The 20,776-nt window shown below is 32.9% G+C and overlaps 1 protein-coding gene across 6 annotated transcripts in view; it reads right to left on the minus strand.

Moving 5' to 3' along the window:
- The window catches only part of LOC124531360 (sodium bicarbonate cotransporter 3), an 85,618-nt gene that overhangs the window by 27,948 nt on the left and 36,894 nt on the right, over positions 1-20,776 (minus strand). For 4 of the 6 annotated variants that reach the window (XM_047105909.1, XM_047105910.1, XM_047105908.1 and 1 more), the window contains exon 1: positions 3,150-3,379. The exons of the other annotated variants lie outside the window; for them this stretch is intronic. The gene's annotated coding sequence lies outside the window, so the exon portion shown is untranslated. Of the gene's footprint in view, positions 1-3,149; positions 3,380-20,776 lie in introns of those variants that run through there. 6 annotated transcript variants of the gene reach the window in all.

Genomic DNA, 20,776 nt, shown 5'->3' on the forward strand with positions numbered 1-20,776 from the left:
TATAATTCATCTCGAGCTCGGCGGTGGAGAAAAACATCGTGAGGAAACCTGCATGTGTCTAATTTCAACGAAATTGTGCCATGTGAATGCACTAACCATCATTGGAGCAGCGATGTGGAATATGCTCCTTACCTTCAGGTGAAGAGGCTTATCCCAGTAGTGGGAATTTTACAGGCTGTTACTGTACTGTACTGATATAATTATTGGATTTCTCTAACAAACATTAGTGTTAATTAAAAATACATCATATACATCATGTAATAAGTTATTAATGAGTAAGTTTCCACTGACACTTCCTCTCTGAAATGCAATGTAATAGAAAACAAGATGAAGACAGGGCTCTAGAATGAACAATCAAAGTAATGGATTAAAATGAATGAATGAATGAATGTCTTTTTAGTTCCGTGACGTTCCGTTTATCATAAAGGCAAACGTTGACGCTTACAGGTAAATAGTAATAAATTATTTTTATCTTCTGTCATAACGTAAACCGATAATAAAAATCCCGTACGACAATAATAAAAGGGATTATGACATAACGTCTACGTAGCACTAGTTGTTGTACGCGGTTTTGCTCGCTTTTTAAGAGTTGGTCGTTAGACATTAGGTATAAAAATCATCTACCCTTCCTTCAAGTTTACAGTACTATGGATAGTAGAAGTAGTAGTCCATAGAGAGTGGAGATGGCCCAGTGGTTAGAACGCGTGCATCTTAACTGATGATTGCGGGTTCAAACCCAGGCAAGCACCGCTGATTCATGTGCTTAATTTGTCTTTATAATTCATCTCGTGCTCGGCGGTGAAGGAAAACGTCGTGAGGAAACCTGCATGTGACAAATTTCATTGGTGGAATATGTTCCAAACCTTCTCCTCAAAGGGAGAGGAGGGCTTTAGCCCAACAGTGGGAATTTACAGGCTGTTGGTGGTGGTGTATACAGTAGTTAGTAGCCAAAAGTTTGTATAATTTCATGTGTATTCATCAGCTTTCATTGAAACAGCGCGGTAGAATGGGCTCAAGACCTTCTTAAAAGGAATTAGGCCCAGCAGAGGGACATTTAGAGACAGTGACGTTACTTTAGAACAGTTATAGTCCACTTTGTATAATTGGCATTCTGATGCATTTCAAGGCACCAAGACAGATGTGATACTACAGATTCTTATTTCAGGCGTTTAGTTTTCATAAATAAATTAGATCATGATCATACTCCTATGACAGAGGAAGCAGACTCACTACCCATTCTACACCCATATTGATGGGAGCCGTGTATACTATATATTTCATTGCTATACCTAAGATCTAGATCCCGATGTTCTGATTCTCACACACACTTCTAACTTAAAGCCGTTGCTTCTGCATTTGAAGTCATTCTGGTTATATTGGATTCGAAGTCGAGAACAGTTAAGATGGCACGAGTCGGATCAAACGTACAGTAACAAAAAAAGGAAGGGTGCTTGCGAAATATATATTAATATATTGATATGCGTTGGTCGTTTGCAGTGTGGCTGCAGATTTCGAGGTCTGAGGTTTTAGATGTCAGGTTGGGCTGATAAAAAGTTTTTCTCAGTGACGTTTTGTCATCCTGGAATTAGAAAGTTGGAATAGTATACTCCCGTGCCCGAGGCACGTACGTTAAAGCCTTCGGTCCCAAACTCTTTTCGGTCGTGTCGGATTTGCCGCCCATCGTCTTTTGAGATTGAGGGCATAGCAGTGCGCATGTATTCATGGACACATTCGGCAGCTATAATATGTCTTGCGTAGTTTTGTGGGATTTATATATACCTAAATGTTAATTATAATTAAATATTGAAAAAGAGTAGCTATTGAGTTTTTTTCCGCTTCTTTTTGTTATCTGCATTCCGGTGGTAGCTTTACTTAATATAGTTTATTTTGATTCAAAAGTGTTTTTAAAAGGCTACTTGAATAAAGTATATTTTAATTTAGATATCTTAAAATTGGTCGCTATGATCGAAATCAATATGGACGATACAATCATATAATAAACAGAAAAAATATATTGATTAGATTTATGTATACTTATTTGTTTTTCTTTAATTAATGTTAGTCCCCAAAGTTTTATTCATTCATTTCATCAGTTTGGTTCACTTTTAATACGCCAATCAGATATAATACACAAACGAATGCAGTCTATGAAGGGAGTGAATCTATGTGTATTTTATGTTCATTATATTTAAGATTTTATTTAACGTATCGGCTCACAAAAATAGGACAATGTAATACATACGTATTTCATTCTTCAATAACAAGGAAAATTGATAAAAAAAACACATGAGGTCTTATTCCTATAACATAAATTTCTTTCCAATCTGAACAAACATTTGTGTAGAGTACTTCATATTGTAGTGTTTTTGGGGTATAGTATTATTAAATATTAACCAACTTCTTCCCTTTTTTACTACCCGTTCTGGCTTCGCACGGGTAGAATAAGGACTGTTATTAATAATTGAATATAAGGTTTAATTTTAACAAAGAGTAAAGTTATTGGTCAATGCTTTTTTTGTTTTTGCTAATAATTAATGCCTCTGTTACACGTGAATAACTTCAGCAAAATTAGATCGGATGAACAATTTAGGAATACATAAAGGAAAAACAAAAATAAACATTAATATTAATTTAACTAAATATTTATCATAATAATGACATACATACTTGTGGGACTCCTGAGAATTTCGCGTTTATTTCAAATACTTTTTAGGAATTTAGAAATCTATGTCAGATTACGTTTTGATTTCATTTCATATCAAAAGATATATATGTAAATATACTTTACTTCAGTTAGGATGTTTATGCTGGCAATTTTTTTTCTCATACAGCCGTACCACTCTCTGAGCGGCCAGTAACTTTTTTCCGCTAACTAAAATTAATTTTTAATTAAATCTTAATAATTTAGTAAATTGAAATAAATAATTATTTTTATTTTTCTACATGTCTACGGCTGGAGCTCATAAAAATGAGACCATAAACTATTTTTTACTATCGTTGTATAATCACTGGGACAAAAATTGGCTTACACTATTAACATAAAAGATTTAGACATTGTGGAAGTGTAATACTAGAAAAAAGAAATCACCCAAGCAAAGTCAAGAAATGTACACTAGAGATTTAAACAAAGAGAGATAAGAGAGGCTTACCTCGAGCGCCTTCGCAGTCAACTTAACAGTCGTGAATTCACACGTAGAAAAAAAATCACCTTCGGGATTGAAATATATTTTAATATTTCTAAGACAAAACCGATTTCATCGAATACATTGCTTGATATTTAAAACTATATTAATTTAAAACGTTTGGACTCTTTTTAGCGTATTACTTTTTGACATGAATGCATTCGTCTGCGTTTCTGTAATAATTTAACCACAATGACAGTCCGTTCGTAAGTGACTAAGTATTGGTTACGGTTCTGTCTCATGAATTAATAATCATCTACGTTTTCCCGTGTTTACTGTAAGAAATCCCCTACCATAGGTTTAAGAAAATATTTCTTATATTGTGACGTGACGAGTGACAAGTTATATATGAGCCTTAAAAAAAAACTAATGCTTGTGTTTTGTATTTATACATTTAGATTAATATATAACAGCTCATAAATGTCCTGCCTGTCCCAGGTCTGCCCTAATTACACTGAAGTCTAGGTAAGACGGAATCTTAAGATTAGAGATTTAGAGGTAAAATTTTTAGCCTTTAATTTGATTTCTTAAAAGTAAGGATTTTTGCGCGATTTATTCCGACACCTATAAGTTTACTCACGACATTTTCTGTCACCGCAGAGTACGAGATGAATTATAAACAGTCAGAGTACGTAGGCGCTTCACTCAATTCGTCGCAAGATTGTTTTTAAATCAATAGTAGACTAAAAATAAGTAGCGCCTGATGTTATTTATATAAACGATTTTTCTTCTATCTCTACAATGGGTGTCAGGCAGAGAAAAAGGCAAGATATTTTCTATTATATTTGTAACTAGTTTACGCCCCTTGTTTCACTTTAAGCATGAAAAGTAGCCTATTTTCTTTATATGAGGTTTAAGTTTACATCACAATTTGGTTAAGTGGTGTAGCTGTAAAAGTGTAACAGACAGATAGACATAGTATTCATAACATTAGTATATATATGACAATGAAATAGTAAACTTCTTATATCATTAGAAGTAAATGGTATTAAAAGCGAAGGTAATCAGTGTTTAGAAAACGTATATTTTACCCGATAGTAACATTTGTCTTCTTAGCCAGGTAAGCATTACTGAACTGTTACGAGCTTAATTTGTTTTTATAATCAACTTGTGATCGGGGGGAAAGAAAGCGTCGCTTGGAAATATTCATGTGTCTGATGAAAATCTGCCAGGTGAGTATCGCATTGGAGGAGCGTAGTGAGCGTAGGTATAGTCTATAAATGAACAAAGTTGTTACTTTACTGTACATACTAGTTAAGTAACTTTGTTTCGCCAGCATTGAAATTATAAAAGCGTATACATTGAAGCGATCGACACATGTCAGAAATCAGAGTCAGAAATAGTTATTTAATTGGACAATGCATTTGCCAGACTTTCATATGCCATAATATTTTCAAAACGCAATATAATAAAAAAGAAGAATAATATTTTAGTAGCACTTTGTTTTATAAAGAAATGGCGTCTACATTTATCAAAGTGTCCATCTGTCCTCCTTTTGTCGTTTTGCTTATTGTCTAGTTTCTAGTTTATAAGCATTCATTCAAATTGCCGAGAGCCGAGATGGCCGAGTGGTTAGAACGCGTGCATCTCAACCGATATAATTTCGGGTTCAAACCCAGGCAAGCACCACTATATATATATGTATATATATATATATATATGTATATGTGCTTCATTTGTGTTTATAATTCATCTCGTGCTCAGCGGTGAAGGAAAACATCGTGAGGAAACTTACATGTGCCTAATTTTATCAAAAATCTGCCACCAACAGGCTGTTACTTTAGTAAAGTAAATTAAAGTAAAGTAACAGCCTGTATATTTCCCACTGCTGAGATAAGGCCTCATCTTCCATCAAGGAAAGGGTTTGGAACATATTCCACCACGCTGTTCCAATGAGGGTTGTTGGACTGCACATGTGCTGTTACTTTACTTTATTCAAATTGCAGCGTTAGGCCATTTTATGCGACGAGAGTATTGCAAGGAATACATTGTTAGTTGTTTGAAATGTATTTTTTATGGCATCGGTGGGTTGTGGGCACACCTTGACGGTAATTGTCCAACAGTGTAATTGTCCAACATGTAAATTTCCCACTGCTGGGGTAATTACTATGCTCCGTTTGAGGAGAGGTTTGGGAGCATACTTCAGCACGCTGTTCCAACGCTGGTAGATAGCTCGTTTTATATTGAATTTTGTTGAAATTAGACACATGCAAAACACTGCTTAAAACTAGATGAATTATAAACACAAATGAAGTATATAATTAAGTGGTGCTTGTTTGAGTTTGAACCTGCAATCAGCGGTTAAGAAGCACGTGTTCTAACCACTGGTCCATATCGGCTAGGTTGTTAAAGAAGTGAATCTTCGCCTTAAGAAGAAGAAGGCTGTTCTATATTCACTTTACAGTATTCCATTGAGATTTAGTAGTCTTATAGTGTTCGTGTTTCATAATATTCAATGATTATTTTTGTTCTGTAAGCGATTTTCTTTTATAACGCCATTTAAGTTTCAATTAAGCCCCCGAGAGACTACAGCACTATGCAACTAAATGTTTGTTTTAATTGAATGAAAGTTAAATACAAATTTGATTAAATTAATTATGCTAAATTTAAAATTCGGATGAGTTTAATTACATATAAAAATATTATAAATGTGAAAGTAACTCTGTCAGTCTGTTCACAAACATTTTGAAGTTTTAAACGCTTAGTCAAACCAATAACAACAGTTTCAAATTTGGAATTACCGATTGAATATACTAGTAAGTAGCATGTCTGTTTACGGTGCACATATATTATTTGTGGCCGCGTGTAATTGAGTTACAACCTCCATAGTAGTCGGTGTATTTCGGCATCATGTGGTACTAAGTGCATCGAATTGAGGTCAAAACATATTTGAATATGTTAAATTGTAATTGCCTAAAATGGTAATAGCTTCCATTTGAGAGGAATTTCATTTTATAGACTATTTCACTTTGACAGTCGTATTTAATGTGTTACGTTTGTTAATTGAATCCGAATATTAGTAATAAATTAATCTATACTAATATTGTACAGGGGAGCTGAGATGGCCCAGTAGTTAGAACGCGTACATCTTAACCTATGATTTCGGTTTCAAACCCAGGCAAGCATCACTATATATATATATATATATATGTGCGTAATTGTGTTTATAATTCATCTCGTACTCAGCGTTGAAGGAAAACATTGGGAGGAAACCTGCATGTGTCTTATTTCATCGAAATTCAGCCACATTTGCATTCCACCAATCCTCATTGGAACAGCGTGGTGGAATATGTTCCAAAGCCTCTTCTTAATGGAAGAGGAGGCCTTAGCCCAGCAGTGGGAAATGTACCAGGCTGTTACTTTACTTTTATATTGTAAAGATGTTATATATATTAGTTTGTATGTTTGTCTTTAACTAATCGTTCAATTTTACAATTTGGTTTCTTGTGGAACACTATTTTTCTCTATAATTACATTCTATATCATTACATAGTATAAAAAAAGTCGCTAACCGCTGTATGTCGCTATACATATATGCTTTTTTAAAATAACCCAACGGTTGAATTGATTGGGGTTTTTTTTTATCAGATAAAATAATTACACCCGTTCCTAGCCGGGGCAGGTCGCTATGCATAATTTAATAAAGGGTTTACATTTTATTTATACAAAAAAAATTGATATTTTAAGCTACACCCGTCGAAAGCCGGGCTGGGTCATTAGCTTATTATAAAATGTAGTTGTAAAATGCTTTATTGAAGTTCATTTTTAAATTTATCGTTTCCGAATAATAATTAATATAGAAAAAAGAAAATTGAAATTTTTACTGTGAAAATGTCAAAACTTTACATTGTCCTCATGAAAAACACTTTTAAAACTTTTAGATAACATTTTGAAGTTTATATGATATATCACATCACTTTCGAGAATGTAACGAAGCACAGACAGAATGCGAACCATTCGTTATTATAAGCTTTGGAAAAATAACGCCTCCGTGAATTGTAAGCTTTTGTGAAGTTAGCTTTATAATAGCTCATAATTCACGGTCACCGGACTGTATAGAATGAGGATATTTTTATACTATTCGTCTAATTACATCCTACTGTTACAAAATAGGGAGTAGGGATGTAGAATAAACATGATCGTTAATGTAGTACTCAAATAAATATCATTATCATTACATTGTATAAAACAAAGTCATTTGCCGATGTCTGTCCATATGTATGCTTAGATCTTTAAAACTACGCATCAGATTTTGATGCGGTTTTTTTTAATAGATAGAGCGATTCGAGAGGAAGGTTTTTGTATATAATACAAGTACACTATAGTAAAGTAATACTGATAATTTTAAAAGTTTTTAATGTGAAGTCGTAAATGAACAAATTATGTTGTATATTTAGTATCAGTATTACACCCATGTGAAGCCGGGTCCTTAGTATATGATAAATAGACTTGTGTAGAAACGTTTTTTCCTCTTTTATGTTATCGATATTCAGATCGACACTTTACGAATCTGTTGTATTTAATATAACAAATTTTCTTTTACTTATTTTTATCAATTCGTGACGTGAATTCAAAATTAGAACGATGTATTTTTATGAAATTAATTCGAATCGTTTAAATAACGAGAACATTTTAATTTTATTTGGGTTGGAGTAATTTTTAATAGCAAAAAATGAAGCCTTAAATTTTATAATAATAATTACCTTAAAACCATTTTAATTGAATGATCGTTTTAAGTAGATGTTTATTTCATTTTCTTTACGAAACGTCTAAGAATAGCACAAAGTTTAATTACATTTTCCTTCAGCGAAGTTTTTCAGATTATCGATACTAAGCGCTATACTATTTCTGTGCGGCCTTATTTTTTTTTGTATCAGAGCTGATAGACTACTTTTTATCTCTTTTTATCATTAGTTAGTTTACATTAGCGAGAAAAAGACACATCATTGTATAACTATACAGTACCTATACAACGCTAATGAGTAATGTTAAAATAAAAAAATGAGACAATATCACATACATTACTCTGATCCCAATGTAAGTAACCAAAGCACTTGTGTTATGGGAAATCAGAAGTAACGATGGTACCACCAACACTCAACTCCACCAATAATGATAATCTACATCGACTCGGCCTGAAATCGAACCCGGGATTTTGGAATGGGGTACCCATGAAAACCGGTGTACACGCCACTCGACCACGGAGGTCGTCAAATTTAAAAAAGTTAAAAACGTTAGTGAGTAAAGTTGATAAGTAAATAATTAAAAATATTGTTTTGGTTCGGTGATTTATACATACATAAATATGAGGTCTCAAGTTCGATTATTTTATTTTCATTAAATTTTTCATCATTAATCTTTTACATAAATCAAGTTTCATTTTAATCACATATTTTAGTATAGAAAAACTAATCCAATAAACGGCTTAAATTTATGTTAAACAATTAAGCCGTCGGCTGTTACAGTGATTTATTCAATGTAAGTTTGTATAAATATAAAAGAGGTTAGAAGGGTCAGTGGACTAAGGTTATTTTATGTACATGGGACATGCCATCCTAGATAATATGCTTGACCCATGAGTGGTTTAACCTTTCCACCTGTGTATCGTTGAAGGTTATTGAAGGTTCACTTATTACGCGATCGGCAATTTTTTTTTAAATCTTTACATATAAAACTAGCGACCCGACCCCGGCTTCGCAATGATCTGCAATGATCTTATATCATAGTAGAAACTTCAAAAATTATCAAGGTACTAAATTGTCCACGTTATATATATAAAAACCTTCCTCTTAAATCACTCTATCTATTAAAAAAAACCGCAACAAAATCTGTTGCGTAGTTTTAAAGATTCAAGCATACATTGGGATATAGGGACAGAAAAAGTGACTTTGTTTTATACTATATATGATAGTGATAACAAGTACTGACTAACTGACTCATCATTGCCAAGCGTTTACTATTAAAGTTGCTTTGAAATTTGGTAAGTATGGTCGTTTAGTCGAGTAAACACCCACTAAGGCAGAAATTTTGGAAATTCTATCCCTAAGGGAGTTTTTTTTTCTTTGGTATAGGTTGGCGGACGAGCATATGGGCCACCTGATGGTAAGTAGTCACCATCACCCATACACAATGAAGCTGTAAGAAATATTAACTATTCCTTACATCGTCAATGTGCCATCAACCTTGGGAGCTAAGATGTTATGTCCCTTGTGCCTGTAGTTACACTGGCTCACTCACCCTTCAAACCGGATCACAACAATACTGAGTACTGTTATTTGGCCGTAGAATAACCGATGAATTGGTGGTACCTACCCAGACGGGCTTGCGCAAAGCTCTACCACCAAGTGAAGTAGGGTTTGAAATTTCAGGTAATATTATCAGTTTCCACGCGAGCAAAGCCGTGGGCAACAGCTAGAATATTATAAGTGACATTTACAGAACCATTGAGAATCGTGACTCGTATAACCAATTGAAAATATCTTTCTGCTGTAATGTTTCACGATATGACACTGGAATGTCTTCTCGCAGACGAGAATTCAATACTTCATATTGTAGGTAGGATATATGCAGGCGTTTTGTTATATATTATTTCGCTGTTATATGATTTTAAAAAAAAACGTACATTTTATAAGATAAATCATGGTATTGATGGCTGGATCATTTAGGTACCACGACAGCGATTAGCAATTACACTGGCGAGTGAGCCAGTGTAATTTCATTACTAACTTAACACAAATGTTTATAGATGGTGGCACTTTGGAAATGTAAGGTATGGTTACTATTTATTACAGCGTCACTGTATATCAACAATGGTGACCACTTACCATCAGGTGGCATCAATTATCTCGAGTGATCTGAAACATGTAACTTTATAGATATATATGCACACATATGCAGCAATGTTGAGGTAGCGTTATCACTGTGATGTGCTCTTAAGAAGGAAAATTTTTCCCCCTTCATATTACAAGGTTGTATGGAATACCTTATAAGGGACTTTCCTTTGTAGTTTACGTCGTTTGTCTATTATGTAATTAACTTATTACATAACACAAATAGTTTTGTAACTAAGACTTGAACTAACCAGTCCCATTGTATCTATATAACAATTAATGATATCTTAAGTACAAAAAAAACCTTAATTAGTAGCTTCCTTTTTGTTTTCTGAAACAATAATAACACTTAAAAAACTAAAACATTGGTAATTCTTCTAAATAAAGACAATTCGATTTTTAATTTTGTATACAACCTCTTTTATTTCGCTTTAATTCCTTTCTGTTTTAATTTAATAATTGATAATTGATTGGTATAGTCTGTATCAAATCATTATTAAAATATTAAAAGACTTACTTATATACATGTATATAAACATTTTCCACTCGTATGAGGCTTCAAAGGTGTGAGATTCGTCCATATCTATTTCCTTGACAACGTGTAAACAATATAATCATAATCGGTTGAGTTAAGATGCAAAAGCATAACAATAATACAAAAAGATGTACAGATATATTATAAGATCTTCAAATGATTGTTATTACTAAGATACGATATATTGAAAACTATAATATTGTGTAGTTTCAGATAAAAAACAGTCTGTTTTCATGATGTTACAGTTCGTATAGGAGTTGCGTTTTTTTCAGCTCTTTCATGAATAACATATTATCCATACGAGTAACGTACTCATGCCGTAACTGGGACGGCGTATAATATATTTAATACCTGGTTTACTTTCGTATGAACACAATTTCATTATCAGTGTCGAAGTAACTTTTTCATATAACTTGGTGAAAGCTCGTCTTACCTACCACCCTCTCATTTTGTATTCTTCCGCCAAGCAGCTTAACTTAGTATATTTGTGTTTCTGTTTCGCAACTGAATCGAAGCAGTAGAAACATAGTTTTGACGACCTCTATGGTCGAGTAGTGTATACACCGGTTTTCATAGGTACATTACTCCGAGGTACCACGTTCGATTCTTGGTCAAAATTGTGGTACCAACGCTACTTCTGATTTTCCATAACACAAGTGCTTTAGCTTTTTAACTTGGGATCAGAGTAATGTTTGTGATGTTGTTCAATATCATTTTATTATTATTGTATTACTATTGACAACAGGAGAAGCAAAGATCGATTAAGATCAATTTCTTAACAGACTCACAGTATGCATTTTTGGCGCGGTTCTTTATCGTCAATCTCGGAATGCAAATCTTACAGAGATTCGTCAAGAAACTCAAAAAACGACAAAGTAACATGCTGTTGACCAATTTTATATGTAATTTTTTGTTTAAATTATTTTCTAACTAATAGTAAATTAAGTAATCATTATAGGTCACGATTATGGCAAAGTCAGGAGAAGGAGAGGTCGACTCGGACGAACATGGCGTGACCAAGTAGACGATAAGCATTGACCTCGAAATCTCAAAAACATATTGAATGCAAGCAGATCTTTGCCCAATAGTGGTATACTGGCTCCCAATCATACTAATAATTAAACATAAATATTAAATATGTTTCAGTGGCTGAAAGTTGAGAAGCAACATTAAGTCGATAGGTTTATTTAAATGTTGTCCAAATATTTGTTTTCTATCCCAAACCTTTTAAATAATTGAACAGTTCTTGATAAAATTGGTGGAAAGGACAAAGGTGGGCGTAAAGTTTGTCCAATTATGTTAAATATTGGACCAAACGTCCATAATAAATGAGTTGTCTTCTGACCGAGAATCTTAGACCTCCAGTATTTTTGAAGTCAAGATCGGTCTCAATAAATTATTCACAAGGGATATTTTTACAAATAGGTGCTCGTGTTCCAAGTTTCGAGGAACGCTTGAAAAAAATAATGAAACCCCAATGTTCGCTATAGATATTATTGGTTATTAGAATCTTTGTAGACATTCGAGAATGGTCTCTACTGCCAAAAGCACTTAGGGCGAAATTGGAGTGCTTCGATTCTTCTAATTTTTTTTTATTTGGGTTCCGCAGACAATATTGAAGCTTCCATAATTTATTCTGTATTTTTTTTTATAACAATTTCTTCAATATTGAAACAATTCTTATACATATTTCCATAATGTAAATAGTGTTACGAGAGTAACCTTAGCCTTCAATACGGTGTTATGACATTTGATTTAATATCATAATTGAATCAAATGTCTATAAAATCATAATATGCAATAGTAATGTGCTATTGCATATTATGAATAAAGCAGAGGCTATTGAATTTACTTTATTATATACAATTATTATTGTAATTAATTCATCAATAATTTGTAAAACTTTAATACTGGCAACTAACATTATTTCTTATTTTAAAAATGAATAAGCTGTCATTAGTAAACAATTGGACGATAGCGTGGGATTGCAAGAAAAGATAGAGAGATTGGAGTATCATTGTAGAACGATAATATTATTTTGGCCATCCCGAATTACTGAAATTACAATAGTTAATTCAATTTGAATGGTGAAAAAATATATTAATAAATTTCTTGCTGAATTCCTCTCGAGGCATCAATTTCAAAGGTATCAACGATTCAAAACTGGTGATTGCTTAAAATTTTATTTATTAATAATTAATAACAATTCGTGTGCTTTTTCCTTGAATAAAATTAATTTTGGTTTGGATTTTAATATTACAGATAGAAAATATAAATTTGGAATTAAAAAGATAATTTTCGATGTCACCGTTGTTTGCCATCTTGTTTGGAATTTGTTTCTATTTACATTTTACTGAATCACTCAATCGATAATAATGAAATTCTATATGATGGTAACTTAAAAAACAGAGAAAATAGGTTTAAATTCTATTGTTCCATTACAACAGAATAATAATTGGCATAGACGGAATCCCGGGCGAAAGCTAGTGTTGTAAAATATTGGGTTAACTCTCCGTCTACTGCGCTTTCTCAACTTAATGTATTGAACCGTTTTTAATCAAATTTGTTACGGAAAGCTTTAGCAACGTTTTTGTAAGCATTTCAACGTTGAATGTGATTGAAAAATTTTAATGTAACTTTTGTTCCAATCCTTTTAACGGTTAATATTTTAATTATTTTGCTTTTACTACGTTTTTTAATATAAAATAATTTAAATTAACTGAAAAATATGAAATGGCCATGAAAGCTAAATAGTAAAATAGAATATTGTAATATTTATAAAATTTAAAGTACTATTTAGTTGAAATTATTTTTTTAATCTTAATTTAATTGTGTTATCTTTAAAAGAAGGTTTTATGGCAATCATGGACTTAGTGTAATTGTAGCTGTTAGGCTATTATGTGACAAGTATCTCGGAACTCATCGCAGAACACGTCAGCGCAGCTTGAAATGTCAGCATATGTTATACATCAACTTTACTAAAAAAATACGGCGTTAAAGGTAGGGCTCTTGATCTCATTGCTTCATACTTAAGTCAAAGAATCCAGCAAGTTTTCATTAATGGAATAAAGTCTACTGGATCTACGCTAAAAATGGGTGTTCCACAAGGTTCAATTTTGGGTCCCTTTCTATTTCTAGTATATATATATATGACGATGTGAACGGTGCCTTATCACAGATACAAGATTGGTTTAATGTAAATAATGAATGGTTTTGAATACTCAAAAAACAAAATGTGTAGTTTTTACCCTACCCAATGTTAGAAAGCAAAATTATAATATATCTTTAAGCGGTGGCCCGCTTGATGTAGCCTATACTACCGTGTTCTTGGGAATAGAATTGGATTCCAGACTTCAGTGGAGTCCCCATTTGTCGTCCCTAACAGGGAGACTCAGCTCCGCAGCATACGCGGTTAGAAAAGTTAGACAACTAACTGATATTGATACCGCTCGTTTAGTTTATTTTGGTTATTTTCACAGTATTATGTCATATGGCATATTAATTTGGGGTAACGCTGCAGACATTGAATCTGTCTTTATTTTACAAAAGAGAGCAATTCGGTTTATTTATAATCTTGGAGCTAGAGACTCTCTTCGGGATGTTTTTAACAGAGTAGGAATACTCACTGTTGCGTCGCAATATATTTACAACAATATCATGTATATTCACAGTAACATTGATCACTTTGATAAAATCAGTGATAATCATTGTATATGCACTAGAAGTAAGGATAAGCTTATAACGCCAAGTTTCCGACTCCGCAAAGTCAATAAATCTTTCTTGGGGCAAGGTATCCATTTCTATAATAAAATTTCACAGACATTTTTAACTTTGCCGTCTCGTAAATTCAAATCGTTTATAAAAAATACATTGGTGAAAAAGGCGTATTATTCGATACAAGATTTTGTAGATGATAAAAAAGCGTGGAATTAATACCTGTTGACTTCCAGGCATTAAGCATTAATTGTATTAACTAACATGACTGTATTTTTTTAAATGTTGAAAAAGAGTAACTACTGAGTTTCTTGCCGGTTCTTCTCGGTAGAATCTACTTTCCGAACCGGTGGTAGCTTCACTTAATTGTTAAACGACGATTAAAAAGTGCTTGTAAAAGCCCACTTGAATAAAGTATACTTTGATTTTGATTTTGATTTTTAAAAGTAAAGTAAAGTAACAGCCTTTACACTCCCACTGCTGAGATAAGGCCTCCTCTTCCAATAAGGAGAGGGTTTGGAACATATTCGACCACGCTGTTCCAATGCGGGTTGGTGGAATGCACATGTGGCAGAATTTCGATGAAATTAGACACATGCAGGTTTCCTCACGATATTTTCCTTCACCGCCGAGTACGAGATGAATTATAAACGCAAATTAAGCGCATATGTATATACCACTATATATATCCTCAATTATCGGTTAAGATGCACGCGTTCTAACCACTGGGCCATCTCAGCTCATACATCAACTTTAATAATCATAAAATGTTTAAAATACTCGAAACAAACTGGCGTATCACAATAGGTCAATTGTCGATATTTCAGAGTGGCATTGATATGCGATTCCGTAAAACTTGCTTAATATGTGAGACTTACGGAATCGCACTGCTGAAGACTGAAACTATGTATTTATATCGTTTACGAGATGATCCCTACTATATTACAACTACACTTGGACCCAACCACAAGTGAATCCTTGCGTTAGTTAAATTGGAAAACGGATAAACCGCTTCGGATAAAGTGTAATATTTTTTTAAATAAGTGCTCAGAGAGTTTTAAACATTTACGAAATTAAATTTTACAGAGCAGCACTGTTGTGCTGTAATTTATTTAAATATCATCATTAACAAAACTTAGAACTGTATTATTTTCTTTACACATATTTATATTAATCTGTATTGAAAAAAATACAAAAATCACATTGTACATATAAATTTGTTAACGGAATACTTTGCATATTTTTATCAAAACGTCAATTGTTTTGGTTTAGTTGTGTGTGGTTCCAACTAATCTCGTTGTTCAACCAACGAACGTACGGTTTATTTGAAAAACAATCGGTTCTTGATCATTGATTCTCGCAACGATTAAAAAAACAGTTGCCAACCTGATTGGTTTTTCAGTTACATTCAGTACTTTCGTTATAGAAAATGTACTGTCACTAGTCTATCCAGTAATTAATGAATAACTTTGTCTATAATTATTATTCAATATTTTTATTGCATATTTATGAACTCCATATGTGGAGTTATATGCAATTAATTTTTTTAGTAGTAATAGTGTCTTGGCATTTCTTATTACACTATCTTTCTAATATCCGCAGATCTGGGGAAAATTCTACTAACAGTTATGATAATGTCTCGATTCTATTCTGGCCAAACTTGACAAAAATAAACCTCAACTTAAACGGACCGAATTTTACTTACATCGACTACTAGCCACCCACTCCGACTTCGTACGGGCAAAAATACTGATAATAAATATACTACAAAACATGTATTTATTCACGACATAACATTAGAAACTTCTAATATTATCAGTGTTTATAAAAAAAAAAACTTTATCTCGAATCAGTCTACTAAAAAAAACCGAGTCTTAGCATACATATGGACAGACGGGACAATTTGTTAGTAGAATTGGCATCGTGTTGCTAACTTTGATGTATCTTTATATTAATTGTTGCCTGCATGCTTGCTGCAATTACGTTGTGATTTCTGGGTTAATGAATGAGTAATCATTCTAATTTATGAGAAAGACAAATTGTATACAAATCTATAAATATTATTAAACAGAAATGATATCTTAATAACATGGACAAGTTACAAAATAAAAATCCAAAATTGTTTTTGTATTTTTATATACCTACAAATGTTATTTGATTTTTCAAGTTAGTGATATACCATACAATAAAAGTTTAATAAGTATATTTGACGTTATTTAAAAGAGGAAAGACTGCCAAATAGGTTGCTTGAGTTGTGACATTAAATACTTTGGCAAATCGCCACCAATCATGGGATTTAAGATCTTCGTGCCTTTTATTAAATATCATAGCTACTTAACATTTCAATAGGAACCGCTATTGATAGTGCAATATTGAAGGAACGGGTCATATACAGAACTTCATGCTCAAAGGAAAGTACAAGAAATAATTATTTATCTGTTAACATTATTAAGATTATAATTAAAAATAAAAAGCCAGAATCTAGTATTTTCCCGTTGAATCACAATTCAGATCGTTTGGGTAAAAAATGAAGCAGCCCTTTTTACCATCAGGTCCTAGTGTTTTGACATCAAATGGAACAAAAACTTTGGAATAAGAATGTTTGTTAGCTTCAGCCTTTTTCGCAGCGGTTCCAGCTTTTAACATTGTTTCTCTTATATGAGTTTCACATTAAGGTTGGTTCGCGTTCCCATGGAACCAACGACAGTCCATCAGTACCTTCGTCGCGATTAATTTTTAATTCTTATGAATATAGTTAAAGACTTAATGTTAATAATTCTTATTTAATTAGAATGGGAATTGAAATATTGGTAAAATACCTGATACACTGACACTCGTTTCCGTCTCTACTCTCTACTCGCTTTCGTCGTATGAGTACCATCTACAATTATTTGCAAGATAAATAAATATGATACAGGCGGTCCTATTAATCATTTAACTAGCGGCGAAGAATAAAGTCAGTTGCATAAATCAGAAAAAAATATGTTCTATTTTTTATATAAGCTGTGCACACACCACCGTCACTACGCGGTAAATTTTATATTTCAATTTACCGCGCCCCGCGTTGTGCGTCACTCGAGATGACAGATTGATATCACACAGATAATATATATTCATTGAATGTTTTTATACATCTGGATGAAATCGCACTACAAAAGATCTAAAAGAAAAGACTCAACTTTATTATCTTGGTGTGCGTGACACCTGCACTTGACCGTGTATAACGTAATAACGTAACATAATATAAAGAGAATTAGTGCGACTATCCGAACGTCATACGTCAAGCTGACAGATGGATTTTTAAATTCATTCACACGCACGTGACATTGGCGGAATAATCTGTGCCTCTTTGGCACAAATAACAGTTAAAATAAAAAAAAAATAATACGGTCAGGGGTATCATTGTTATACTGTTTCTGTAATAATATTTGAAAACCAGAAGTATTTTACTGTGAATAATTATTATTTTTTGTTCTTGTAACAAATTAATTAAAATACAATTATTTTGTTAATAATGCATTGCTTTTTTCCTACTTGTCATATTTAAATAAAATAGTCTATCTTCTTTGGTATTTTGGTTGCGAACATTCATTAATTACTTATCCCTAATTTTTAATGAATTTCGATTACTTTATACAAAACTACCAAGTATAATTATAGAAAAAGGTACCTTTCGAGTAGGATTTGGACTAGTAGACAACTAAATGTGGTATCTGTAGAAGAATTAGCACGAACATCGACAACCGCATATTGAAATTCAAATTCAGAATTTACATACAGCAGTTCCCATGACTTCGATCGTGTCAATCCTATGTTATTTCGCAGTATATTTCAATGTCAAGATTCATTATGATAGGTTCAGTGGCTTGATTGATTGAAAACTAAACGAGTTTTAATATTGTATAGCAATTATTCTTTTTTTAAATATTTTTCTTCAAGTTGGTACAGCTGGTTATTAGGTGATGTTGTCAGCTTGTTTATATTATATATCGAATGCGTTGAGTTAGACATGGCAATATTGTAGCTGTATGCGTCGTGTAATTATTAATTAGTCATGCATATTATTTTGTGTGAGTGAGTATGCATGTCCTCGGAGACATTAACATTGATTAATCTATGGACATGATAAGGAATAACCATGGAATGAAAAGGCAACAGTTTTATATGTAACGTTATGTTTTTGACGACCTCCGTGGTCGAGTAGTGTACCGGTTTTCATGGGTATGCCACTCAGAGGTCCCGGGTTCGATTCCCGGCCGAGTCTATTTTGTCTCGGGTCTGGGTGATTGTGGTACGGTCTTTACCTCTGATTTTTCATAGCACATGTGCTTTAGCTACTTACATTGGGATCAGAGAAATGTATGTGATGATGTCCAATATTTGATTTTATCACACACAAAGAAATACCTTTGTATTACACAGTACAACACACTCTGCACACAGAAAGAATAATAAATTTAAACTCATTTCGGAGAAATTTATAATATATAATCTATGTCTAAAAGCTAAATACTCCTCACAGATTCTCAGAAACCATAACACCTTCAGATTTGAATTTTGGCAGTTAGGTTTTTTATACGGTGTCGATAACCAGTAAGAACGGATTTTACAAAAAACCTTTGGGGGTTAAACGGGGCTTGGAAGTTTAAATTTGATAAATTCGTAGTAAAGCTGCGGTTTCAACTAGTATTATTATATAATATACTTTCATGTTCATATATTGAATATTCCATAACAACACTTCGTAGCGGAAACGCGGAAGCGAATATGAACCGTTGAATTATATACATGAATATTGGCAATTTTCCCCATTGTTACATTTTGAGTATGAATCGTGGTTACGATAGTGCAAGCCAAGATCATAAGTAGCACTTATACATTAGTAATTGGAATTATCGGTAGTTACATACATACGGACAATAAATTAAGAAGAGCTGAGATGGCCCAGTGGTTAGAACGCGTGCATCTTAACTGATGATTACGGGTGTGTAATTTGTGTTTATAATTCATCTCGTGCTCGTGATGTACATGTGTCTAATTTCATCAAAATTGAGCCCCATCTGCATTCCACCAACCCGCATTGGAACAGCGTGGTGGAATATTTTCCAAACCCTCTCCTTAGTGGGAGAGGAGGCCTTAGCCCAGCAGTGGGAAATTAACAGGTTGTTCCTTTACAATAAATTAAATGGGAGTGAAAATATTACGAAAGACTAAAGAACTCTGTTTTAGACGAAACACATATCGATAACTATTATTTATTAAATAGATTTTCAAGTTATTTGAAATATTTTTTTTATTATCATAAGAATTAACACCATTAAATGCTTAAATATATACAAATATGAACTAAAACTAGCTACTGTATAAATATTGACCGCGTGGAATGGTGGCAAGAATGCTAGCAGCATTTCCCCGTTGAATCGTAATTCCGATCATCTGGGCAAAAAACGAACCAGCCCTCCTGTCACCAGTGGAGGCAATGAGGCGAGGTGTTATATTTTTGACGAAGCTTTTTGCACCACTACTCCAAGGGCCAAGCGTTTCGACAGCAAATGGAATAAAAAGTTATTAGATATAATATTGTATTTCAAAATAAATTTCAAAAATATAGGTAGGTATGTAAGATATTAATGTCTTGTTGACTAGTCCCAAAACCATACCCAGCTAAGCAAGCTAATTGAGTACTAAAAATTATAAATCTTAAAGAGGTTTATTTCATATCGAAAAAAAAATGTTCTCATTAAAAATAAATATAAAGTTCTTAAATTTATAAAATCTAGACTAATATGGCTTTCAGGCGTAGAAATATTACTAACATTAATATCGGAGTAAAAGAATCTCTAGAAAGATTTAGATTAAAAATTGATCACGAAGGACATCTCTTTGAAGGCGTCGAAAGAGCAATTTCATTGCAAGGTTAAAAGGAAAAGCTACTTTAAAAAAAATACGGTACTGTTTTTGTATATAATTTGTAAATTTACCACTACTGGGCTAAGGCTCTCTTTGAAGGGAAGTTTTGGAATACATTTTAAAACGTTGTTCCAATGATGTAATATACATGTGGCAGAATTTCTGTGAAATTAGACACATGCAGGTTTCCTCACGATGTTTTTCTTCACCGTCAAACACTAGATGAATTATAAATATAAATTAAGCTCACGAAAAATCTGTGGTGGATATGAACCCGTAATCATCGGTTTAAGATGCACGCGTTCTACCCACTGGGCCTTCTCGGCTATATTTCAGAGCGTGTCCGAATATATTACGTATATATTGCTCACTTGCTCTAGCGGTTTCGATTGCGTAATAATCTCTATACAACTTTGATTATTATTATACGTCATAGAAATGTTATACAACGCAAATGAATGCCTGCACAAATCTACGCAAATTTAGTTACTAGATTATACACGACGGTGGTGGCTGTGTGAATACATTTTTGTTATTGTTGGTAGAACTTCATGACTCTTTCGTAGTTTGGAGTGAACCATATTTTTTTTTATTTTATAGGTTCG

The sequence above is a fragment of the Vanessa cardui genome, chromosome 7 (genome assembly GCF_905220365.1).
Source record: "Vanessa cardui chromosome 7, ilVanCard2.1, whole genome shotgun sequence".
NCBI lineage: Eukaryota > Metazoa > Arthropoda > Insecta > Lepidoptera > Nymphalidae > Vanessa > Vanessa cardui.